At 39.2% G+C, this 25,960-nt stretch overlaps 1 protein-coding gene across 6 annotated transcripts in view; it reads left to right on the top strand.

Moving 5' to 3' along the window:
* Positions 1-25,960, top strand: part of TBL1XR1 (TBL1X receptor 1) — a 153,394-nt gene that overhangs the window by 33,319 nt on the left and 94,115 nt on the right. The window contains exon 1 of one of the 6 annotated variants that reach the window (XM_045583693.1): positions 4,197-4,217. The exons of 4 other annotated variants lie outside the window; for them this stretch is intronic. The gene's annotated coding sequence lies outside the window, so the exon portion shown is untranslated. Of the gene's footprint in view, positions 1-4,196; positions 4,218-25,960 lie in introns of those variants that run through there. One more of the 6 variants, XM_045583694.1, reaches the window with a different exon arrangement.

Raw genomic sequence — 25,960 nt, 5'->3', positions numbered from 1 at the left:
TGTATGGTTACTCTGAGAAGTGGCTGTTGATCATTTGTGGAAAGCCAAGAGAAAAATGTAATCACAGAGCCGTTGAAGTGTACTTTGCTGTACCTTTATTCTGCAGGCTTTGGGTCTGGGAACTTTGAGAGGCTGTAATTTTCTATTTTGGTGGCGGCTTATGTCTCTTCTGCCTGGCCTCTCTGTGTGCCATTTCTAGAGTTGTTTATTTGTATAGATTAGGAATCAGCAATCCCTTCTGGGGGCCATGTGTTAGTAAATATTTTAGGCTTTATGTGTTCTACAGTCTCTGAAAAAAATAACCCAGCACAGTCATTGCAGTGCTAAAATAACCATAGACAATCTATCATAAAAGGCCTGTGGCTCTCGTGGTGCAAGCTACTCTTAGCAGAGCTACCAGTGGCAGAGGGTGGGGCGGCTAGCTGAGGCAAGCGGAAGAGAGCTACTCGTGCATAATTTCGTGAGCATTGGGTCTCTAATATATAAATAAATGGAGTATCTGTGTTTCCATAAAACTTTCTTTACAAAAACACAGTGGGTCAAATTTGGACCACCAGTTGTACTTTCTATACCTCTGGTACAAATCATATGGTATTATGGTGGATGTCCTAATGTGATTTTAGGGACTTTTCAAGATTCTTCCAGACAAACCAGTTTAATAACCACTAGGTTCCTGTTTCCAATCAACAAAGTCAGACTATGCATTTTGGTCCTGACAACACTAGAGTGGAGGTTGGCAAATGATAGCCTGCAGGCCAAACATGGCCTATACTTGCTTTTTATGACCCATAAGCTACACACATTTTTCACATTTTTCAGGAATTAAAAAAAATTAAAATAATAATATTCTATGACAGGAAAATTATGTGAAATTTACATTTTTATATATAAGGATTTATTGGAAACAAGGCCACATTAATTTGTTTATGCATAGTTTATGATTGTTCTCACTTCACAACAAGAGTTGGGTAGCTACAATATATAACTTATGGCCTTGAAAAAATTTACTGTCTGGCTTTTCATAGAAAAAAAGCTTACTGATTCCTGTTCTACAGATTAGGTAGAATTATTTTGTCATAAACTGCCTTGTTCTTTGTCAAATGCCTTGGGTCAAAAATGTGCCCAAAGAATGTCATTTTCTTTTTTCTGACCTTTCCAATGCTGTTAGAAGCAATAGTCATGGCACTCCACTGTCCTTGTTCTCATGCCCTTTTTAGCTTTCCACTACTGTCTCCAATTGTCCCCAAAGCCTTGTTTTCAGTAGGCTCTTCATTACAGAAGACCACAGTTGATAATTTAATTTTGTCATAGCCTGAATGCAGTGCCAGAGCTCACCCTATCTAATAGAGGGAATATACTAATTGACTATCATGCCCTTGTAAAGATGGCAGCACATAATCCCAAGATGGCGGTGCCCAGTCCCCTTAGCCCCTCCTCACTCAGCTGGAGTTGTCCATTCTCTCAGCCCCAATTCATCCAGCCTCAGTGCCCCAGTCCCCTCAACTCCACTGGAGTGCGGCAGGTGTCGTGCACTTTATCTAGCTGGAGTACCCCAGTCCCTTCAGCCCTGCCTCACCCAAACCCTGCAACATCCAGCTTCATCCCGCCTCAGGCCCCCAGTCCCCTCAGCTCCACCTCATCCAGCTTGAATTCCCCAGTTCCCTCAGACTCACAGGGCAAGGCAGTTGGGGGTGATTGGGCTGGCATGGGAGGGCAGTTGGGGATGATCAGGCTGGCAGGAGAATGGTTAGGGGGCTATCAGGCTGGCAGGTGAGTGGTTAGGAGCCAGCAGTCCCGGATTGTGAGAGGGATCCCAGATGGGAGAAAGTGCAGGCTGGACTGAGGGACACTCCCCCCCCCACCCCCCTATGTGCATGAATTTTGTGCACCAGGCCTCTAGTCTTATATAATTGTGTCTTCACTGCATTCAAACTCAACCAGGTTACCTTGAAGGTTTGCTCATCACTTCACAGAGTGGTTGTAAGAATTTAATGATATAAATAATATTAGTCAATAATTTATTGAATTCTTACTGTATGAAGGCACTGAGCTAAGTGTTTTCCACACGTAAGAAGTAAAGTGCTTAGTATAGAGCCTGATGAATAAGTATTCAATAAAGGTTAGCTGATATTATTTTTTAATTTAAAAATAAATGACTCCCCTTCATGTACTGTATAAAACTGTATTAGTTATTAAAATACTTTAAATCACATTAAGGATAATTGGAGTGATTAACGTAGATAAATACTTTTTTGCCTATAATATTCTTTTTAAAAACCAGTTGCTAGTCCTCAATATTCACAGTAGTTATGTTTATAAAGTTGCTGTGAACACTGAATTTGCAAATATTGAACTATCGCTCCTAGGGGAGATAAAAGGTTAGGTTCCTGTGAGCCTCTGGTCACATTTTTATTAACTGATCAATAATAAACTTGATTTGTGTTTTTGTTTAAAGACTCATTATTTACTATATATTGTTGATTCATTAGCATTATACTCCTGGCCATCAGCATTATAACTCCAACATGAACGAAAACCATCTCCCACATTTTCTCCATAAGCACAACACTGTCTTATGCTTAGGGAGCGCTAGAAAGGCAGCTTTCTGCACTATGAGTGGGGAGTGAGAGTGAAATTACCAACAAAAAGCACAGAGATTAACAATGGCACTAAAGGTACCATACAAAGGACATTCATTCATTATGGTATGGAGCTTCAGCAGAGTGCTGTATTATGTGCACAGTAGGCAACTCCAGTTTTTGCTGTTCTATACCTGTCTGAAGATTGCAAAAGTGCCACAAGAGTTAATTTTGGGGTTACATATAAATTTTAGCATGTGGGCAGATTTCTCAAATATGAGATCCATGAATAATGACAACAGACTATCTTTCCAGATGTTGCAGTGTATAATTACTTTGTAGATAAATAATTTGGTGTTTAGTCATGCCCATTTACCCCCTGATTTGTTTTCTCTCTTCATCTTGCTACTCCTTTATGCTGTTAGTTTTCCCCATATGCTTGGTGCACCTGGACAATTGAAATGTGTCTGTAGGTAGTATTCTCTTCCGTTTTGGTGTGATGGGGTCTGTGAAGTGGAATTAGGTGTAGACCAGCAGATCAGACCTTCTTCTAGGGAGGGTGGGTGAGGTGTGGGTAAAGTGGCACCCTTTTCACTTGTCTAACTGGTGTCTTTAGTGCATTGGCATGTTTCATTCCTTTTGTATTAGAGTTTGCCCTATGTCCCCTTTTTTTCCCTGGCCCCCTCCCCTCTCTATTTTTATCTTTGTATTAGAGGGTTCATGTGCCCTCCATCTTTCCGTTCTGTTTTTCTCTCAGGCCTGGCTGCTCTCATAGGTAGACATGCCTACTTTATAGAGACCAGCTCTCTGGCTTTCTCCTAAAGCACATGTGTCAAACACAAGGCCCGCGGGCTAAATCTGTCCCGCCAGGCCTTGCAATGTGGCCTGCACCGCGCTGTCATCACTGCACTCCGCTGCGTTTCCATCACAATGACAGTTTATGACTGTTCAGTAAACCATTCGGCCCGCGATTTAGGCTGGATTTTAGATTTTGGCCCCTTCTCTGATTGAGTTCGACACCCCTATAAAGGCAAAAGCTGCCACCACCAGCATCTCTCCTCAGAATGAGAGCAAGGGGGGTTCATCTGCCCAGAATAAAGTCAGTCATGTAGTGCCCTGGCTAAGTACCTTGTTTCCCTCTCCTTATAGTGGTGGTTAGTTGGATTATAACTTAGAACTTCTCTAAGGTGTCCTTGGCAAGCCTTTGGCGTCTTATATGTGGTTTCTTCTTGTTTTCCTTCATGAATCTACTCTTCTGCTTTTTGTGTGCCCAGAATTCTTTTTTTTTTTTTTAAATTTATTTTATTGATTTTTTACAGAGAGGAAGGGAGAAAGATAGAGAGCTAGAAACATCGATGAGAGAGAAACATCGACCAGCTGCCTCTTGCACACCCCTACTGGGGATGTGCCCGAAACTAATGTACATGCCCCTGACCGGAATCGAACCTGGGACCTTTCAGTGTTCTACCACTGAGCCAAACTGGTTTCAGCGTGCCCAGAATTCTTTAAAATTTGTGGTCATGTAGTGATGTCTTTTCTTGTTTTACAATAGTACTATAGTTACATTTTGTTTTAAATTTTGTTTCTGCCATTTCAGTGGAACTTGGGAAAGGAGAAGACAGGGACAGGAGAAAAGAGGTAAATACATTTATTCAGTATGCTGCCTTGAATTACCATTGATTAATTTGTGACTGATTTTAAAAGGTAGATAAGTTTCCAAGCATATCTCTCTCTTTCTCAACATGAATGACTCCTTTTGTACCTTAGAAGAATTACTAAATCTTCTCTTTTCCTCCAGTAACTAAGACAAAGAGTGTTTTAATTTCATTCTCTGCCATAATGGTCACTGCTGCTGTCTGGACATATGGCCTCTTGTGGAAGAAAACAATGCACCACCACAGTGTCATTGCTGCCCATCACCTTCTGAGCCCCCCCCCCCCCCCCAATTCTATATAATAAAAATATAATATACAAATTGACCTTCACTCCAACACACAAGATGGCAACAACAAGATGGCCTGCAGGGGAGGGCAGTTGGGGGGGACCAGGCCTGCAGGGAAGGACAGTCAGGGGGACCCAGGCCTGTAGGGGAGGGCAGTTGCGAGGGGATTAAGCCTGCAGCAGAGGGCAGTTGTGAGGAACCAGGCCTGTAGGGGAGACAGATGGGGGCGACCAGGCTGGTAGGGGAGGGCAGTTAGGGGCAATTGGGCTGGCAGGGAAGCAGTTAGTTGTCAATCAGGCCGGCAGGGGAGTGGTTAGGTGTTGATCAGGCTGGCAGGCAGAAGCGGTTAGGGGCAATCAGGCAGGCAGGTGAGTGGTTGGGAGCCAGTAGTCCTGGATTGTGAGAGGGATATCCGACTACCCGTTTAAGTCTGATCCCACCAGATTGGAGAGGGTGCAGGCTGGTCTGAGGGACACATTACCCCCCCCAATACCCACCCTCACGCACAGATTTCATGCACTGGGCCTCTAGTTGTATATAAGGTCATACATGTGAGTGCAGATAGCTTTTTTTGAGAGCATCTATATTGGATAATACAGAATGTCCCCCCAAAAAATGTATATATACTTTAGCAGCTGTTAGCTCAATTTTGAAAATTAAATGTATTTTAATAAACGCTGCCTTTATAATTATTTTGTAAACATTTTTTGGGGTGCACCCGATGTTCATTTACTCACAAAAATTGGGTTGTGATCTCTTGTCTCAGACAGCAAAGAAAGGGATCATTTTTCAAAATGACTTAGAAAAAGCCTGGGGGAAGAGTTAAAGAATGACTAGGTCATTTTTGTTCTCAGCCATCTTTTATGGATGTGCAGTGTAGTTTTAGCATTTTGCTGGAAGGGGAAAAAATATGGAACTTATGTCCCCAACACCTTTTTATCTAACACCTTAAACTTTTTGTTATTGCTAATGTTGTTGTAATGCTTTTAGGATATTAGGTGAGGGGTTTTACTGCCCCTGTGTTTTAAAGCATCAGGCCATTGATTTAAAAAAAAAAAATCAAGTTGTATTGGTATATACAACTTTAATAAAGACAATGTTTATTTTGTTGGATTTTAGACTCCTGTAGCTTATGGTCCACAGTAAGACATAAATCGACAGTACTGCCTTGTGTGTTTAACACTGAAATCTGAATTTCATGAAACAGTATTTGCCCTTCATGTGATATACTCATATTGTCTATTTCATGGACAAAAGATATGCCCCACTAACTTTATTTCATGATCCATTAGTTGGTTGTGACCTGCAGTTGGAAAACCTTTGATTTAGATTCTGATCTCTTAGAATAGTTGGAAGATGGAGGGATTTGAATTTCAGGTAGGCCTGGGTGGTTATAGCTTAGTGGACCGGGGTCATTTCCTTCTTTGAGTCTGTTTCGGTATCTGTAAACTGGGAATAATGATATCTTGTTAGCATAATTGTGAGGATTAGAAATAAATGTTAACTGTCCAGTGTAGAGGGCCAAATGGGAAGACACGTGGACATTCTATAGATTGTTGTTGACTGGGCCCGGGATATTGACAGAATCATGTCAGTTGCATTCTCGCCCTGGGAGTGCGGAGATGTTCTTAGTTCCTGGCTTGTGTTTGTCCAGGAGGAAGGAGTGGGGGGAACCTGGGCTTTCCTAGGCTCCTTGTTTTCCTGTGAAACCCCCTTATTGGATTGGAGTATAAATAGATGTGCTTCGTGGCTCAGGAGGTGTCAGTCTGTCTCTCCAGCAGAGGAGGTCAGCGGCCCTCCTAGCTCCCAGCTTAAAATCTATCTCTGTGTCTTTTCTCTTTATTTGTAATATTTCTCAATCCCTGGCCACCTCCACTTAGAACCGGTTCGTTCATCTCTCTTTCCGTGCGGGAGACGGAAAAGGGAGATTCCCGCAGCTTCAGACCCCCGTAGTCTAGTAATGCTAGCAATGATGTAAATATTTAATAGTTTGAATTTTTTATTTTTATTACTCTGTCACCTGTCATACTAGGCACATAAGTAGGCACTAAGATTCAAACATTCTTGTCTTTAGGGAGGTAGATAACACTTTGTCATTGTAAAGACACATAGACATTTCTGCCCTATAGGTGGTAGGTAGAGTATATAAGAGGTAGAGTAACCTAAAAGAGGAAGTCAGAGTTGGGAAATTACAGATGTCCCATCCCCCGTAAACACCCAACCCCACACACACTTTTTTTTTTACTTTTAAGGAACAATGTCTTTCAGATTACCTCCAGCTAAATGAGGTTTTACTTCAGGGATACATAACGTATGTTAGGAAAAACAGAAATCATTTTAAAACTGCAGAGTTAGGCATTTCAGAGAATTATAGTACTATTTTGACTTTAACTGATAGTTTCATTTTCTGACTTCGTGGATAATTGGCGAATTTAGACTTTAAAAGTCTTGGGGACTGATTTTCATGTTTCCCTTCAATAGCAGCAGCACTAGGCTCTGCCTCCAGTATTGTGCCATCGTATCTGCAGTTCTGCTTCCCACTAGGTCAGGTTCTCCTCCCATGCTTTGTGATTGCTGCTGCAGTCGACTTCCGCTGATTCTGTTACACTCCTGGCTTCTTGACTCCTGTGTTTTAGTTGTAGGCGGCATGCATGGATTCTAGATAACAGAAGCAAAAGAGAGGAAAGGTGTATTTATTGAAGAAAAGATAAACTGAAGAACAAGAAATCTGGTCACAAATCAGTGGGCTGAGTTGGCAGTGGTTAATAACCAGTCCAGTTATTTTTCTTAATAGTTTTTCTCTCTTTACATTCAGATATTTAGTAGAAAATCTGATATACCCAGTTGGAGTTATGTTTCCATCCTTTGGCTTTGGTAAGAGAGGACACTGATTGAAAATTCAATGAAGATTCTGTAGCAGAAGCTGTGTAAAGCAAAATTTAGAGTGCGTCTCCAGAAGGGGACTGGATGCTGGAAGCCTTAAACAAACAATACTGTGTGTGTGTGTGTGTGTGTGTGTGTGTGTGCACGCGTGCGCGCAATTTAGTTTTATTCAAATTCCAGAGAGAAGATATATCTGGTTCTTAATTATTATCTAGTGTAGAGTATGTTTATTGGATACATACTTGGTATAAAAAGTGAAGAAAACTTTGGTGCATTATGTGACTAGGGCTTAGGGCATATAACTTAAACATATGATAGGATAGAGATAACAAGCAAAGATAATGTCATTCTGAAGATTTCAGATTAATTTATTTTAAGCAATCAATTGATATGATTATATTTACCTTTTAGAAAATTTAATCTGAAGGTGTTATAAAGGTTGGAGTGAAGGTGAAGGGGGCTATGTGAGCAGATAGAGGCAGCAAGAAAGCTGTTGTGTTAGTTGAAATCCAAATTTATAAATCCCTTTCTGTTCTGGCCCCTTAAGGGTCTTCATGACTAGGCAAATAAGGTAGTTTCCCCATTTATGTTCTCTGCAAACTGTGCCCTGTAAAAAGAATTGTAGTATTTTTACAAACACATGAGGCAATAATAGCTACTTTTTTTGAGTACTTTTCATTCACCAAGCAATGTGGTGTTTTGTTTTGTTTTTAAATACACGTTATGTCTGATTTTTATGAGGCCACTATAGGGTGGACAGTAATATTTCTCTTTGTGTGTGCCATTTAATCATTTTTTATTTTTTAACTAGTTGACATAGAATATTATATATAAGTTTCAGGTGTATATTCCAGTGATTAGACATTATATAACTAAGTGATCATCTTAATGAATCTAGCACCCATCTGACACCATACATAGTTATTAGAATATTATTGATTATATTTCCTATGCTGTACTTCACAACTCCATGTCTGTTCTGTAACAACCATTTTGTACTTCTTAATCCATTTACCCTTTTCCCCACTCCCCAACTCCCCTCCCATCTGGAAGCTGTCAAAATGTTCTGTGCCACTGAGTCTTTCTGTTCTGCTTTGTAGCTTATTGTTGTTTAGATTCAATTGTTAGTAGATATATATTTATTGCCATTTTATTCATTTTTTTCTTCTTTTTAAAGAAGACCCGTTAACACTTCATATAATACTGGTTTGGAGGTGATGACCTCCTTAGCTTTTTCTTGTCTGAGAAGCTCTTGATCTATTATTTGATTCTAAGTGATAGCTTTGCTTGGTAATTTTGGTTGTAGGTTCTTGCTTTTCATCACTTGGAATATTTCTTGCCAGTCCCTCTGGCCTGCAAAACTTCTATTAAGAAATCAGCTGACTGTATTATGGGAGCTTTCTTATTAGTGACTAAATGCTTTTCTCTTGCTGCTTTTAAGATACTCTCTTTGACTTTAATCTTTTGGATTTTAACACATTAAGCTCCCAATCAATCACCAGTGACTGACACTATACTTTCTGTCCGGAAGACAAAAGAGGCTGGGGGCTTAACATGTTAATTATGATGTGTCTTGGTGTGGGCCTATTTGGGTTCATCTTGTTTGGGACTCTGCTTCCCGGACTTGTCTATTTCCTTCACTAGGGTAGGGAAATTTTGTGTCATTATTTTTTTCAAATAGGTTTTCAATTTCTTGCTTTCTTCTTGTGGCACTCCATGATGCATATGGTAAGTTTGAAGTTGTCCCAGAGTCTCCTTACACCATCTTCATTTTTTGGAATCCTTTTTTTCTCTCCTGTTCTGGTTGGATGTTTTTTGCTTTCTTATATTCAAAATCACAAATTTGAGTCTTGGCTTCATTTACTCTACTTTTGATTCCCTGTAAATGGTTCTTTTTTTTTAAAGTAGTGTATCCTTTGAAGAAATATAATCCGAGACTCAAAGGGTAAGTATTACACACAAGGCTTTTTAAAATAATTACTTGGCAGATTAGATTTGCACCTAAATCACAAGGGCTTAAAAACCAGACTTCTTCTCACTGTACCATGTAGTGGAAGTAGGAGATGGCAAGAACCTGATAGTGAATGCTCACTAACATAACCTTTCAACACAGGGTGGGAATATAGATAAGAAAAATATTCAAAGTTATGCCTCTAACATAGGGGTGTCGAACTCAATCAGGGAAGGGGCCAAAATCTAAAATCCAGCCTAAATCGCGGGCCGAATGGTTTACTGAACAGTCATAAACTGTCATTGTGATGGAAACGCAGCGGAGTGCAGTGATGACAGCGCGGTGCGGGCCACATTGCAAGGCCTGGCGGGACAGATTTGGCCCACAGGCCTTGTGTTTGACACATGTGCTCTAACAGCTTGCTGATCCAAGATTAACAGTAATTCCTGGGGGTGGAGGACTCTGTCTTGTTCATTTGTCTCTATTTTCTTTTGTACTTAAGTATTTAGAATTACCTGAATTCTTTTATTTGGATTAATGTCATATGGTCAAATAGATATCTTGAAATGGATGCCCCTGATTTGCTAAGTAAATTATCATTATACTAGAGGCCCAGTATATGAAATTGGTGCAGTGGGGGGGGTTGTACCTCATCCTACTTACCCCCTCTCCAATATGGTAGGATCGGGCTTAAATGGGCAGTCGGACATCTCTCTCACAATCCAGTTCGCCTGCCTGCCTTCCTGATTGCCCCTAACCACTCCCCAGCCAGCCTGATCATTTGCATATTACTCTTATTAGATAGGATTCTCTGAAATGTAGTTTCCTTTTGCTGTTGTGTCAGTGATCTCATGTATGTCTGAATAATATAACTGACTTCATAGTACATCTAAATCCTAAATATGCACTTTTCTTTTTAAAACATTTCTAGATAGTCCTTTTTTGAGGAGTTGTTAGCAATTATTTTAATCTAGGCTCTCATTATTTGTTTATGGACCTCTAGTTTTGCTTTCCTTTCAGGTACTTGTTATTTTCTTTAATATATTTTATTGATTTTTTAAAAATGTAATCGTTTTGAACATCTGAACCTTTTCTGTGGCTCATGTACAAATGTATATGCATGGAAAATTTTTCTGACATCTGTCCCCTAGCCACTTAGTCTCTTCCTTGCAGCAACCAGTATTATCCTCCAAGAAATTATGCTGTCATATTTAAACAAATAAATAATGCTTTTTTTCAACTTAAAAAAAGATATACTTTATACATACTGTTTTGCTCCCCACCCTCTGCTTTTTATCCTAAAAGTATATCCTGATGATCATGCTCTTATCAGTCTTCTTGACTGAAAAATATATCAGTATAACAAGGCCACTATTGATAGACAGTAGGTTGTTTTCATGTCATTTGCTAATTATGTAGTGAATAACTTTGTATATAAGTTAATTTGCATGTATGCAAACATTTTGAAGGATAAATTCCCTACAGTGGGATTTCAGTGTAAAAGGATATGTGCATTTTTTACTTTCACTGCCTGATTGTCTCCATGGAGGTTGTACTAATGGACACACCAACCAGCAATCTATCACTACAATTTTTTAAAAAAATATTTTTTATTGATTTTGTACAGAGAGGAAGGGAGAGATATAGAGAGTTAGAAACATCTGATGAGAGAGAGTAATCATCAGCTGCCTCTTGCACACCCCCTACTGGGGATATGCCCGCAACCAAGGTACATGCCCTTGACCGGAATCGAACCCGGGACCTTTCAGTCCCCAAGCCGCCTCTCTATCCATTGAGCCAAACCTGTTTCGGCTATCACTACAAATTTTAATAACACTTTCTATTGCCACCAAACTGGTAGATAAAAAAAAATGCTACCTTGTATTTTTTTTTTAATGATTTGTGTTTCATTATATAAAATACATAATACATTAAATGGCACAAAAAATATACCTTGATGAATTTCACAAATGGAAACACCTGTATAACCACTATTGTGGTTATTGCTTCATCTCCTGTCCTGATTTATATTATCAATTCATTATTTTCATACTTGGTGTAAGTCATACAGTGTGTGTCCTTATATATGGATTCTTTTGCTCAGCATTATATCTGAAATTAATCCAGGTTACCTCAAAAGTTCTCAGTGAAATCAAAATTTGCATTTCTCTTATGAGGAGAGAATCTTTTCACGTTTCAAGCTTTTACTTTTTATGAGCATCTTTTCATGTTTGACTTTAAAATTTTTATTTTTTGTAAGCTCTGTATTTTCTGTATCCATGAATGAAGAGTCATTTCCTTATGGCTCTTTTTGTATATAAAGGGAGTGAATTCTTTAGCTGGGAAATGAGTTGTAACTATTTTTTATAGTTAGTCATGCCTTCTGATTTTGCAGTTAGTCATGCCTACTGATGGTGGTTTCCACAGAACATTTAAAAATTATATAATTAATTTTATGGCCATACATTTCCCCCTCATATTGCTTAATTGTTTTCTCAGTAGGCTGGCTGTCTTCTGAACATTACATAACTTTTATTAAACCACACCTTAATTTCAGTAAAAATGATAGTGCAATAAAGAAATGAAAAGTGATAACTGAAAGTGAAATTTAAATAAAACACTAATGGAGTTCTAGAATAATAGAATGTTCCCACAGCCACCATTCAAGAGACTTTAGATATCCACTCAGGAGCTTAATGAAGGCAAACTTTATGGAGAAATGAGGAAAGTGGTGTGATGAAAAGGATGATGTCCCAGAGGAAGTGACTGACAGAAAACTTCACACTAATGGGACTTGCACAGAGATATTTTCTGCCATTGAAAATGCAAGTGATAAAAAATTGTTCTAAGTTCCAACTTAGAAAGGAGTATGACAATTCCTGCAGATATATAAAACATTAAAGATACTCTGTATGATAAGTTGTATGTGAGAGGAGACAAGTGTTGTTCAAACTAATGAATAAGTTATTTACAAAGAAATAAAGCTCTTCATAATGAGTTAAATATAGTAGTTTTACTATATACATTTTTCCTTCTACACTTTTTAAAAAAATATATTTTATTGATTTTTTAAAGAAAGGAAGGGAAAGGGATAGTTAGAAATATCGATGAGAGAGAAACCGATCAGCTGCCTTCTGCACATCCCCTACTGGGACTGGGCCTGCAACCAAGGTACATGCCTTTGACCGGAATTGAACCTGGGACCCTTCAGTCCACAGGCTGACGCTCTATCCACTGAGCCAAACCAGTCAGGGCTCCTTATACACTTTCAACTAACAGAGTTTTTAATGTTGTGATAATTGTAAAGGTGATGGAAAAATTCCAAACGATTAAGATCACTTTACTTGGCTTTATCTCACATGGCCATTTTTGTGTTCCACACTACTGTTCAAAACAATGAGGACTGGCTGTATATGTTTAAACAAACAAACAAAAAACCCAAAACATATCCAAAATTCTTAAATCAAAATGATTTCAGAAAAGACTCTCTTCACTTTTATATTCTGACCCTGGATTCCATGATAAGTTTATAGAACTCCAAATATGGCCTGTTTTTCTTGTATTTAGGACTTGAGCTGCTATGGATCTCATTTCTTCCCTAAATTGCCAAATGTAGAGACTAGTAGTCTCATGAACTATATTTAGGAAGAAGAGTGTGTATGATCCTGAAAGGCAGCAATGGTTTTATGTATTTCTGGGCACCTGATACGTATTAGGCATTTGGGTATCCTAATATTATATATAAAAACCCTGGGTTGTAATGACTAGTAATGACCAGAGGCTGACCAACCAGAAGTCAGTGCTGGCCCTGCCCCCAAACAAGCAGTAAGGGACAATCAGGCAGCCAGGCAGAGAGGCTAGGGGTAATCAGGTAGGCAGACCAGCAGTTAGGGGTGATCAGGTAGGCAGGTAAGTGGTTAGGGGTGATCAAGTAGGCAGGCTGCTGTTAGAGGACATTAGATAGGCAGACAGCCCCTTGCCGGGCTGGCCCCACCTCCAAGCAGGCGGTTAGGGGTGATCAGGTAGGCAGGCAAAAGGTTAGGGAAATCAGGTAGGTAGATGGCCCCTTGCTGGGCTGGTCCCGCCCCCAAGCAAGCAGTTAGGGGCAATCAGGCAGGCAGGCAGAGTGGTTAGGGGTGATTAGGTAGGCAGACCAGGGTTAGCCGTGATTAGGTAGATAGGCAAGCAGTTGGGGGCAATCAGGTAGGCAGACGGCCTCTAGCAGGGCTGGCCCCGTTCCCCAGCAAAGAAAGAGGGAGGCCCAGCCAAGTCATTGCATCCCAGTCTGTCACCTGCAGAGGGTGGCCACCGGTGGCAGGAAATGGGGGCGGGGGGCAGTGTTGCACAGATGGCAAGCAGTGGCAGCAAAGGGGTGGGGCCAGCTGCCTGCGACCTGGGGAAGGAAAGCCCTGATAAGCCCTGATCTTAGGCCAGGGGACCGTATCCAAGGGGTCCCTGATGTGAGAGGGTGCAGGCTGGGCTGAGAGACCTGAGTGCACAAATTTTTGTGCATTGGGCCTCTAGTTGGAGTATAAATAACATTAGGCCTCTCCCTCTCCCCCTTTTTTTTTTCTTGAAGGAGTTCACAATTGACTAAGGATAGGCAGGAAGATGAAAGATGGATATAATGGAGTTCTGTAGAAATAATGACAGAAGATTTCATGGTATGGGAAATTTCAGATAATTTCAAACATTTAAAAAATGTTGCTGAATTCTTTGCTATGTTCTGTAATGTTGAAAATGCCACAAAAGGGTTATTTTTTCAAGGGAATTGGTGGGAACTATATACAAGTTGATCCTCTGTATATTGGTCAGGTGATAGCATGTTTATGCCATAACAGATATTTCTAATATAAATAATAACATTATGGAAATAATACTTGGTCAGCAGATCCCAGTACTGATTGTAATCTCTTTATGACATTAATCTTTAAAATAAATAGCCTAATTAAACTTTAAAACAAATAGCCCAATTTGGGATTGTGAATGCATTTGTTTTTGCCAGTAGAGTAGGTTAATTGACCAAGTTAAGGGTTATATTATATTGTAAGGTACTGTTGAAGCTAGGTTTTGAACCTCCAAATTTAGGTTCTTATTTCTGAACCTATACCTAAATTGTTAAATAGTATAATTTAATATATGCACAGTCCTTTTTAAAAGATTTGGTTTTGACTATTTCTCTGTAAAAGCTTGACCTATTGTACCTTCCTTTTTTTCAGCGATGAAATAAAAGATATTAATTCTAACTTTTGTTTACTGAAAACCTTTTAAAAAATTTTTTTATTATTTTTTTTTACAGGGAGGAAGAGAGAGGGATAGAGAGTTAGAAACATCGATGCGAGAGAATCATCGACCAGCTGCCTCTTGCACACCCCCTACTGGGGATGTGCCCGCAACCAAGGTACATGCCCTTGACCGGAATCGAACCCAGGACCCTTGAGTCTGCAGGCCGACACTCTAGCCACTGAGCCAAACCGGTTTTGGCTGAAAACCTTATTTTTAAATTTAATAAATCTTTATTATTCAGATTATTACAATTGGTCCCCCCCCTCCCCCATAGCTCCCCTCCACCTGGTTCCCACCCCACTTTTTGCCCTTACCCTCCCCCCCCCCCCCCCCCCCGCTTCTGCCCTCATCCATAGGTGTACAATTTTTGTCCAGTCTCATCCTGCATCCACCTCACACCTTCTTCCCCCTGATAATTGTCAGTCCACTCCCATAATACCGTATTTTCCGGCGTGTAAGACGACCCACTAATTTTACAGTTAAAACATAGGTTTAGGCCTATATTCGCTGTATAAGACTACCCCCCACTTCAAAGAAAAGACTTACTTTGCCGTCAAGATCTGCAGGTAATTTTTGTGCAATTTTGGTCTTTTGCCCCCGATTTTCGGTTGACTTTCTTTTGTTTCAAAAGTCGTCTTATTCGCCGGAAAATACGAGCATGCCCCTGATTCTATACACCAGTTTATTCTGTTCATCAGATGTTTTTATTCACTTGATTTTTAGATTCACTTGTTAATAGATATGTATTTGTTGTTCATAATTTTTATCTTTACTTTCTTCTTCTTCTTCCTCTTCTTAAAGAATACCTTTCAGCATTTCATATAATATTGGTTTGGCGATGATGAACTCCTTTAGCTTTTTCTTATCTGTGAAGCTCTTTGTCTGACCTTCAATTCTGAATGATAGCTTTGCTGGGTAGAGTAATCTTGGTTGTAGGTTCTTGCTATTCATCACTTTGAATATTTTTTGTCACTCCTGTCTGGCCTGCATAGTTTCTGTTGAAAAATCAGTTGTTAGTCATATGGGTGCTTCCTTGTAGGTAACTTTTTCTCTTGCTGCTTTTAATATTCTCTCTTTGTTTTTTTGCTCTTGGCATTTTAATTATGATGTGTCTTGGTGTGGTTAACTTTGGATTCCTTTAGTTTGGGGTTCTCTGCACTTCCTGGACTTGTAAGTCTATTACTTCACCAGGTGGGGGAAGTTTTCAGTCATTATTTCTTCAAGTAGGTTTTCAGTATCTTGCTTTCTCTTTTTCCGGCGCCCCCATAATTTGGATGTTGTTATGCTTGAAGTTGTCCCAGAGGCTCCTTGTATTATCTTCATATTTTTGGATTCTTTTTTCTTTTTGCTTTCCAGTTGGGTGTTTTTTGCTTCTTTGTATTTCAAATCTTTGACTTGATTCTTGCGTTGTTGTAGTCTGCTGTTGGGTCTCTGTATAATATTTTTTATTACAGTCAATGTATGATTAATTTCTAGTTGGTCCTTTTTCATATTCTCAAGGATCTCACTAAATTTATCAGCCTTTTCTAGAAAATTCTTGAAAAACCTTACAACCATGGTTTTGAACTATTTCCAGTCGTTTGCTTTCCTCCATTTCTTTCATTTGTGATTTGTTTCTTTGTCTCTGAATTTTGGCTGCTTCCCTGAGTTGACAGAGTGGCTTTGTGTGCTAGGTGTCTTATAGGGCTCAGAGGCTCAGCCTCTCCAGTTACCTGAGGTGGACACTCTTGATGCACCCCTTTGTGGGCTAAGTACACAGTCTTGTTATAGTTAAGCCTTGATTGTTATTGATATCACTACGAGGAATTGACCTCCATGCTAATTGGCTGTGAGAATTATCTATGTCAGTGTTTTCCAAACTTTTGACATATGTGGACCCCTTCTACCGTGTTTCCCTGAAAATTAAACATCCTCTGAAAATAAGACCTACTTACAGGTTTCCTTCTGAGTGAAATATAAGGCATCCCCCTGAAAATAAGGCCCCCCCCCCAGGCTTTGTCTCGGAATGCTATTGCTAAAAGAGAGATTTGGTCCACTGATTCTGAAAGAAATGGAGTCACAAGAAATTAACCAGGAAATTTAGGAATTGGATTGTTATGATGATGTTCCAGAAGATGATGACATGATTGTCATTGAATAAATGAGTAAATTCTTGATACTGTAGGATTCACAGTTTGTCTGGTTTGTGTTGACAACTACTGTACTGCCATACAGTATACAGGTAATAATTTTCCTTAATTTCATTTGACAATAAATGTGTATCGTATTCTTCTTCATGGAAAAATAAGACATCTCCTGAAAATAAGACATAGCGCATCTTTGGGAGCAAAAATTAATATTAGACACTGTCTTATTTTCAGGGAAACGGAGTATAATTTTCGTAACGCTGAGTACCCCTCGTACTCATGAGAACGTAGAATTAGGCGCAGCTAAGCACGGTGCAGTGCATATCCCCACCAAACTCCGGTGCAACGTGTACCCCCACCAAACTCTTCCTGTACCCCTGGGGGTACGCATACCACACTTTGGGAAACACTGATCTATGTCTATGATGGCAGAACTTCTCTGCTGGAGACACCCTTATGAGAGAAAAATCTCTGTGTGCTCAGCTTGTATGGAGCGGAGTCTCAGGGCGGAGCAGACAGCATTGGTTTCCCTGTCAGCCCTGCCCTAAGAGGCCCCTTTGTCTTAATGTCCCGTGGTAAACGCTGCAAGCACCTCTGAGAGGAAGCCGCCCTTGAGTTCTGAGGCGGGAATGAGTCTGGGTCCCTAGAGTCTCGCCTGGAACTGGAGTTCAGAGCTATTGGGAGCTTTTGTCTCCTTCCTGCTTGAGAGAGCTTGAGAAAGCCAACTGCGTACTCATTTGCTTGCCTTCTCCACATGCGCGTGCCTTAGTACCTCTGCCTTCCGCAGTTTCTCTGAGTCTCGGTGTGCTTTTCTCTTTCCTTCTAGTTGTAGAATTTTTACTCAGTCAGCTTTCTTGTGGTTCTGGGTGATGTCCGTTTTGTCTTTTAGTTGTAGTTTAGAAATGGTTTTGCGAGGCAGCAGTTTAGTGTTTACCTATGCCTCTATCTTGGTTTCCACAGAGCAGGGAATGGAGACGTTAACCTGGGCATTTTTATTTAATACTGTCCTGAGCTAAGGAGAGCCTGAGCTAAGAACTCTGAGGGATGTGAAGATGTCTAGCTGTTGCCAACTGAAACCTACTAGTTTAATAGGTGAATTAAGTCTGAAATATAAATAGCGAGGCAGGTAATACAATCAGGCAATCATTGTCTTATGGGTGGCACAAGTGAGGACTCAGGTTCAAAGGAATAAGCAGTTATTTCTAGCTGTGGAAATCAAAGAAGACTTCATGGATGCAGTACAGCTGATAAAGGGCTTGAAGGATGCCTCATGGGAGTGTCCATAGGAGCATGTAGAAATTGGAGCAAACACCATTGGTTAAGTCCTGAAAATAAAAATGCTTCTTTGATGTGTCTTAATTTTACTACATAATCATGTTCGGTAATTGATGTTTGACAAGTGATTGTTGGATCATTAATATTAACAAGTTTTAATCATATGATTCAGGATTAAATAGTATAATAATTCTCAAAGTGTGATCCCTGGCAGCATCAACATCTCCAGGTAATTTGTTAGACATGCAAATCCTTGGTCCTACCCTAAACCTAGCAGTTAAGTCAGAAAGTCTAGGTGCGGAACCTAGCAGCCTGTGCTTTAACAATTTCTTCTCATTTTAATTTTCAGTAGTTTTTTTTTTTTTTTTTTTAATATTATTTATTGATTTTGTATAGCAAGGAAGGGAGAGAGATAGAGAGTTAGAAACATCGATGAGAGAGAGTCATCGATCAGCTGCCTCTTGCACACCCCCTACTGGGGGTATGCCCGCAACCAAGGTACATGCCCTTGACCGGAATCGAACCCGGGACCTTTCAGTCCCCAAGCCGACGCTCTATCCATTGAGCCAAACCGGTTTCGGCTCTTCTCATTTTAAGAGGACCAGGCGTTCATAGTCTTCTATTACATTTTTTAAAAAATGTGGCATTTATCAGCTTTCATAGAACTTGGTTTTCTTTACATGGTCTTTCTCTATAAGCTGTTTATGATTAGTCATTTATAACATTAAAAATCAGTACTCTCCAACTTACTATTTGACAGTAAAATCTTTGTCTGAAAATTTGAAAATCTAGAAGTTGAAGAATTTAGTCAGCTATTTTAATTATAAAAATAGTGATACTATAAAGAAAATAGCTAGCACATCTCCTTGGTATAAGTATACTGACTGCTGTATTGCCATTAGAGTTTAAAAATAAGTTATTGTAGTTACTGGTAATATATGTATAGAAAGGAAATATGTCCTGATGTAGTATTTTCATTTTATGAAATATTTTAATGACACTTGTCATTTTTTAAACTAAATATTTTTTTTAATTATAATTCATTATTATAGTGCAATTCTAATTATTAAGGAGCTGCCAGACTTTTCCAAGGTGGTGCATTTTACATTCCACAAACAGATTATAGGGGATCCAGTTTCCTCATATCCTGTACAACCATTCTTGTCTTTCTGTTGATAACCATTTAGATGGGAGTAAAATGTGATTTTGATTAGCATTTCCTTGATGACTAATGATGTTGAATGTATTTTCATATGCTTATTGACCATTTCTATATTTTCTTTTTGTGGATTACCTATTCATATACATTCCCCATTTAAAATTTTTGTTATTTGCCTTTCTACTATTGAGTTGTAATATTTCTTTATGTATTCTAGATGCAAGCCTCCTCTTATATGTTTTGTACATTTTTTTTTTCTCCATTCTGTGGGTTGCCTTTTTACTTTCTTGGCGTCTTTTGAAGTGAAATGTTTTAAATTTTGATAATGGCAACTTATATAGTCTTTTGGTACAATTGCTTTAGATATCATATCTAAGAAACCATTGCTTAATCCAGTCACTTAGGTCTTTGATCCATATTGAATTATTTTTTTGTGTGGAATGAACTAGGGTTCTAATGTCACTTTGTTGTATGTGGATATCCAGTTGTCCTAGCATCCATTTGTTATAGTGAGAGATTTTTACAAACTTTTATCTGTATTTCCTAGATCTTGTTAGTGATTGAAGAGATTTTGAGTTTTACTGACTATTCCCGCCCCATTATCTAAAATAAGAATATATTTACTAAATATTGAAAAATAAATGCTATGAATAAAATACTGTGTTCCATCTCAGGAGTCGTATATTTTTAGGATACAAACTGGAGCAGGTTTGCAATTGTTATGTCATAAATTTTAAAAATAGGAAATAGAACACTTGGGAATGAGAGACTGCGAGAAAGTCCTTCCAGTACTTAACAATTTTCATGCAGGGCAGACGTAAGCTTGTTTTGTGGAGCTCTAGAGGCCCTAAGTAGAAGTTACATTTGAATCCTAGAGAAGCAAGAACTTTGAAACAATTAGGGCTATGGAATAATTTAGCGAAATGGTCCCCTTTGCAGGAAAGCACTCAAGCAGAGGTTGAGTCATTTTGTCATTAAAATTACAGAATGGATTTCTGCATAAAACAAAGTTGGTGAAGGGTTTCCATCTTCCTATTCTAATTTGCTGTCATGTTTGTGAAGAGTTTTCAGGGTTTATTCTTTTCCAGACCTGTCAAGTAGCAGAACTTGAGTAAAAATAGGAGGTTATTGTCTTGAAGGATTAAATGATAGAAGTACCCAGTTTTTGATTAACTGACATTATTATACATTAACCTGAAAATTGGTTCCATTGCTTGAGCTAGTTCTTTTCTTTTTGGCTTTTCTAACCTTGTTGGAAAATAACCAACAATAGGAATGAGGCTCTGCAGTAAGAATGAAACTTGATGAGAACTAAAAATTAAAGTATTAGTCAAACATCACATTTGTGCATGGTTGTGATTTGTAGCTTGTGGATTGAAGAACACTTGCATAATTTGCAAGAAAATATAATTTGTAATAATGTGAATGAAATTTCATTTTTATCCTTTCAGGATAATCTGAAAGTTGCCTTTCTTGATTCAGGGAATTATGCTTTTATTTTGTATATAATTCACTAGGAGAACATATTATCTAAAGGAATGTAGTACTTAGTCTTTATACTTCTATGATTGGTATATATGTTTTAACTATATGTTTTAAGGCTTGAAAGAAGCCTGATTGTTATATAAGCTGATTGAGGCAAATGAATTTAAGTTCCCAGTCATTAGACAGAATAATTTGAAGACCTTTAGGTGTTAAGAGCCTCAGATTATATTGCTCAAATAGAATGGGAACATAAAATTATTTGATGTCTTTATTTCTTTGAAGTGAGGTTTTGGGATGATTTCTAAAATAGAGAAAAACTTTTGAACTTAGCCCGTACCAGGTTATAAACATTTATCTTCTTTGCTCAATTTTAGGGGCTTTTCCGTTTTTTAAAGATTATTCCAAAAATCTCATTTTGAGTGTAGCCTGAATCTTGGTTGGGAACAATTGATTTCAAACAAAAGCTTTATTTCTATGATGTTACTGTGGGCGTGCCTCAGTGACAATTGGTGCAAATCAATAAGAGTGAAGTTGTCTTTATGTAATTGTAACTTTTTAAGGTTTAAAAGTAAGATTTTTAAATGCCTGTATTTTTTGTGTGCTTAAAACGGTAAAAAATATATATTATTTTTATTGTATATGAATATTCCCTTGAAGTTACTGTACATTAAAAAGTATTGCCCTGGCTGGTTTGAGCTTCGTTCAACTCCTGTGCCTGGTTTGCAGGTTTGGAACCTGGCCCTGGGTCAGGGAGCATGCGGGAGGCAGCCAAAGGGTTGTGTCTCAAATCTGTATCTCTCTTCCCCAACCCCCAAACCCCCAATCTCTTTTTATTTCTCCTGCCCTCCCTCCCTTTCCCTTTCATTTTCCTCCCTGCTTTCCCCTCCCCTCTTCTCTCTCTGGAAGTCAGTGGAGAAAGTGTCCTCAGGTGAGGATTGATCAATGAAAAAAAATTGTATTGAAGTTTATGATCAGGATTTTCTTTCTCTGTCCTCCTTATTTTTTTAAAGTAGGTTTTTTATTGATTTTAGAGGAAGGGAGAGGGAGAGAGAGAAAAACATTGATGTAAGGAAAAAAAAAAAATCGATCGACCAAAGATAGAACCCGAAACTTAGGCATGTGCCCTGATTGGGAATCAAGTCAGTAATCTTTGGGTGCATGGTTGATGCTCAAACAACTGAGCCATACCAGCCAGGGCCCCTTTGCCTGTTTTTGAATGGGCCACCTAAAATTTGCTACTGTTCACAGGTCTCTATTCATGGTACTACCAGAAGTTAGTAAAATATTTAATTTTTCTTCTCGGTAAATATAAGACATATCAATATATATGCAGTACAGAATAGAATGTGGGGAAATACTGCAGGATGTTTTCCTATGGCTGACTTGGCTTGTAATGTTTAACAGCCCTATTAAATTTAGAGTGGGATTCATTCAACTACTAGAATTAGCTGTATTGTACATAAATGCTATTGAAGTTGGAAGATGAAGACATTGTTGATGTTAATTATTTGGTATTTGTGAATAAGTGAAAAGACTAAAATCTGACCCATCAGTCCTTTCTGCACATATGTGATGACCTGTGCTTTGATTTGCAGCTATTACAACTATTTAAAGAACCTGTTCTTTGTATCTGCTTAATTTAGCTCTGTCAGCCTGAAGCCATTGATCCAAGAGCTCTGCCTTTTCTCAAACTTGACTGTAATAGCTATAGGAAAGCTAGCCCAGCACAATTGAATTTTCAATAATGTGGTTTCACTGTTGGTGAACATGCTGTATTTTAGGGTCTAACATTTCAGGTCAGAGATCTTGTCTTCAAGTACACAAAGAGTTCAAATTAGAATGTATAAAGCCAAATTGGACACATGTGTTGGAGGCAGATCTCATGACAATAAGGGCTTTGGGTCAGTACTTTGTGCTTTTCAGAGGACAAACTATTCACGTTCTTCATCTCCCCTCTTGTGCTACCTCATCCTGGAGGGATAGTCTTATCTGCATTCCTAGCTGGATGCATTGACATAGGCTTATAGTTTTCACATTTGTCTTGTATAGCAGTTGCATGTCTTTATGGACCCTACTTTAGAGTAGGAAGAAATATTTAAATTGTTCTAATCCTTACAGTACCTAATAGAGTGTATATGACATAGTAGACACAATAGTATGACATAACTGAATTTGACAGTAGTGCTCAGAAGCAGAATATTGGTGAATCTGTCAACATGTACAGATATATTGTAGTTATATATATCTCTACAATAAAAATTTAAAAAAAAACAATCCTATTATAGTTTTTTAATGCACTTCACGGTTCTTGGAGTTTGAGTTTGAAGGTCATTAGGATTATAGTCCAGCCTTTGCCCATTGGCTAGTTGTGTGATTTTGGATAAGTTATTTAACCTTAATGGACTATATTTTCTAAGCACTATGAAACGACTGGTGTATTATTAGCATTCTTCAGAGATAAGAAACAAAGGAGTTGAGCTGGATCTTGAAAAATGGATAGGCTCTGGAGGAGAAGGAAAGGGAAAGCCATTACAACAAGCATGTTAAATTAAAGAAGGCACCATTGGAAATAAACCTATTGCGTTACAGGTTAAGGAGCGATGCATGTTGGAAACTAATAAAAATTTAAAGGATATAAATTCTGAGCAGTACCATCCAGTAGGGTCTTTATAAGCATTTTGGGGTGGTTGTTTGTGGTAGTTTGCTGAGGGAGCCAGCTGAGGGACTTTTTATTATAGAGGGATATCTTTCTTTTCCCAGAAATTTGATGTAAGAAATATTAAAACTAAGAGGAAATATCAAAACTTAGTGGTAGGGTAGGGCCATGTCTGCCCACACCTTGAAGAGAACTTGGGTGAGGTTGTGGATAGCGAGAACAGACTGATGGTTGCCTGATGGAAGAGTGGTTTGGGTAAAAAAGGTGAAAGGTTTAAGAAGTACAGATTGGCAGTTACAAAATAATCATGATCTAAAGTGTAGGGAATATAGTCAGTAATATTTTAATAACTGTATAATGCCAGGTGGGTACTAGATTTACCAGGCCGATCACTTTGTAAGTTATGAGTAAGTGGCCACTATGCTGTACTCCTGAAATGAATGATTATTGAATGTGATCTGTAATTAAAAATTAAAAAAAAAGAAAATGGGTAAGGTTGAAATATAGGCCAGTGATTTTTAAAAAAATATATTTTATTGATTTTTTACAGAGAGGAACAGAGAGAGAGAGCTAGAAACGTCGATGAGAGAGAAACATCGACCAGCTGCCTCTTGCACACCCCCTACTGGGGATGTGCCCGCAACCAATGTACATGCCCTTGACCGGAATCGAACCTGGGACCTTTCAGTCTGTAGACCAACACTCTACCACTGAGCAAAATCGGCTTTGGCTAGGCCAGTGATTTGATGTATAGGCCTTAGAATTCTTTAGAATGAATGTTTCTGCATGTCACTTGGTTCTGGAGCTTCTGCAGACCCTGCCATGCAAGTGTGGCCTTTGATCTTGGACGAACAATAAATCCTTGGGGGGAAATATTAACTAAACAATCTAAGAAATTGGTAGTCAGGGTCTAGACCAGCATATCACAATGCAGTGAATGACCATTGTTTATTCAGAACAAATTTTAGCAGCATTATCATGTGGCAGTAAAGAAGACTATGAGTTAACTATTCTTTGTAGATCTTCTCTGCCTGAGTGTTTAAAACCTTCCTTCCACCAATCACATCTATTTACCTATCTAAACTAATAAAAGAAACATGCAGATTAACAATCACTCCACTACATCCACAAGCCATGCCCACCTGCCAATCAGGAGTATGCAAATTAATCCAATCAAGATGGTGCCAGCCATGGCGCTGGAGTGTAGGAAGTGCTTATTAGGGTTAAGTCTTGGACTGACCTGCTGGCAAAGTCGCAAATAAGTGTCAGAGGGCACAGTCCTCTAAGCCTAATTAAGCTTGATCTTGTGACTGCTCCCTAGATCTTTCCTGGGTAGCTAATGGGCTGTGGGAGGGGCAGCAAGTGCTGCCAAAACAAGTGAAACTTATAAGAACATTGTAAACTACCTTGTTTGCCCCGATGATAAATAAAACATCAGCTTTGCAGTCTGGATCTATTCTCTGGCCTCAGCCAGGCACAGAAGATCCACCTAGACCCAGCTTATTCTCGTCTGTCTCTTTCTTCATTCTTCACCGCCCTCCCTCAGGCTCACTGAACCCTTGGCTGTGCTGGCATGGCACACTGGAGCAAGCAGGAGGCTTGGGTTGCCCCAGTGATGGTGGAAGCCAAGCTTCCCGCCCACCCTGGCAGCCCTGGCCTCTGCTCAAGGCTACAAAGTTTCAACCAGGACAGCAGGGAGGCAGTTTGGAGTGAGCATGCCAGCAGGGGGGAAGTTGGGGGTGATCTGGCTGGTGGGGGGGTCATTTGAGGGTGAGTAGGCCAGTGACGGGGGGCAGTTGAGGGCAAGCAGACTGGCAGGCAGAGTGGTTAGAACCAATCAGGCAGGGAGGTGAGCAGCTGGACCCAGCAGACCCGGATTGTGAGAAGGATATCCGACTGCTGGCTTAGGCCCAATCCCTGTAAACCAGCAGTAGGACATCCTTCGAGGGGTCCCAGATTGGATAAGGGGCAGGAACACCTCTTGTGGAACACCTCTTCCCACCCCCACTCCCACTCCCCATGCACGAATTTCATGTTCCGGGCCTCTAGTCTATACGTAAAATTATTGGAAGTCCTGATTAGTATGAATCCAGCAACTCATTGGAGAAATAAGAGAGATGGGACCATATTTGATCACAAGTTGTTAAAATGGGTTCTAGCAACAAACTTCACTGGTTAGGGAGGAGTATTCTTGATCTATAGAACTGCTATGGTTTCTTATTTCAAAACCTGACTGACCAGGTTTTTCTGGGTGTATGCAGTCAATGAATCTGAATTATTATGGTACTAAAATATAAGTATCTTGGGTTTTATTAAAATTAGGTTGAGAAATTGAGATATGACAGTTGCCATATATCTTACGTGCTGATTTTGTTTGTCCTCCCCTACTAGAATTAAACTTCAAGGGGTTTTCTTTATTTTTTTTATTTTTTTATTTTTTTTATTTTTTTTAAATAAATCTTTATTGTTCAGATTATTACAAATGTGATCCTCTTCCCCCCCTCAATTGCTCCCCTTCACCAGGTTCCCACCCCACCCTCTGTCCTTTCCCCATCCCCCATTGTCCTCATCCATAGGTGCACAGTTTTTGTTCAATCTCTTCCTGCACCCCCACTCCC

The sequence above is a fragment of the Pipistrellus kuhlii genome, unplaced genomic scaffold (assembly GCF_014108245.1).
Source record: "Pipistrellus kuhlii isolate mPipKuh1 unplaced genomic scaffold, mPipKuh1.p scaffold_m20_p_2, whole genome shotgun sequence".
In the NCBI taxonomy this organism is placed as follows: Eukaryota; Metazoa; Chordata; class Mammalia; order Chiroptera; family Vespertilionidae; genus Pipistrellus; species Pipistrellus kuhlii.
This window is presented reverse-complemented; position numbering and strand designations above follow the sequence as displayed.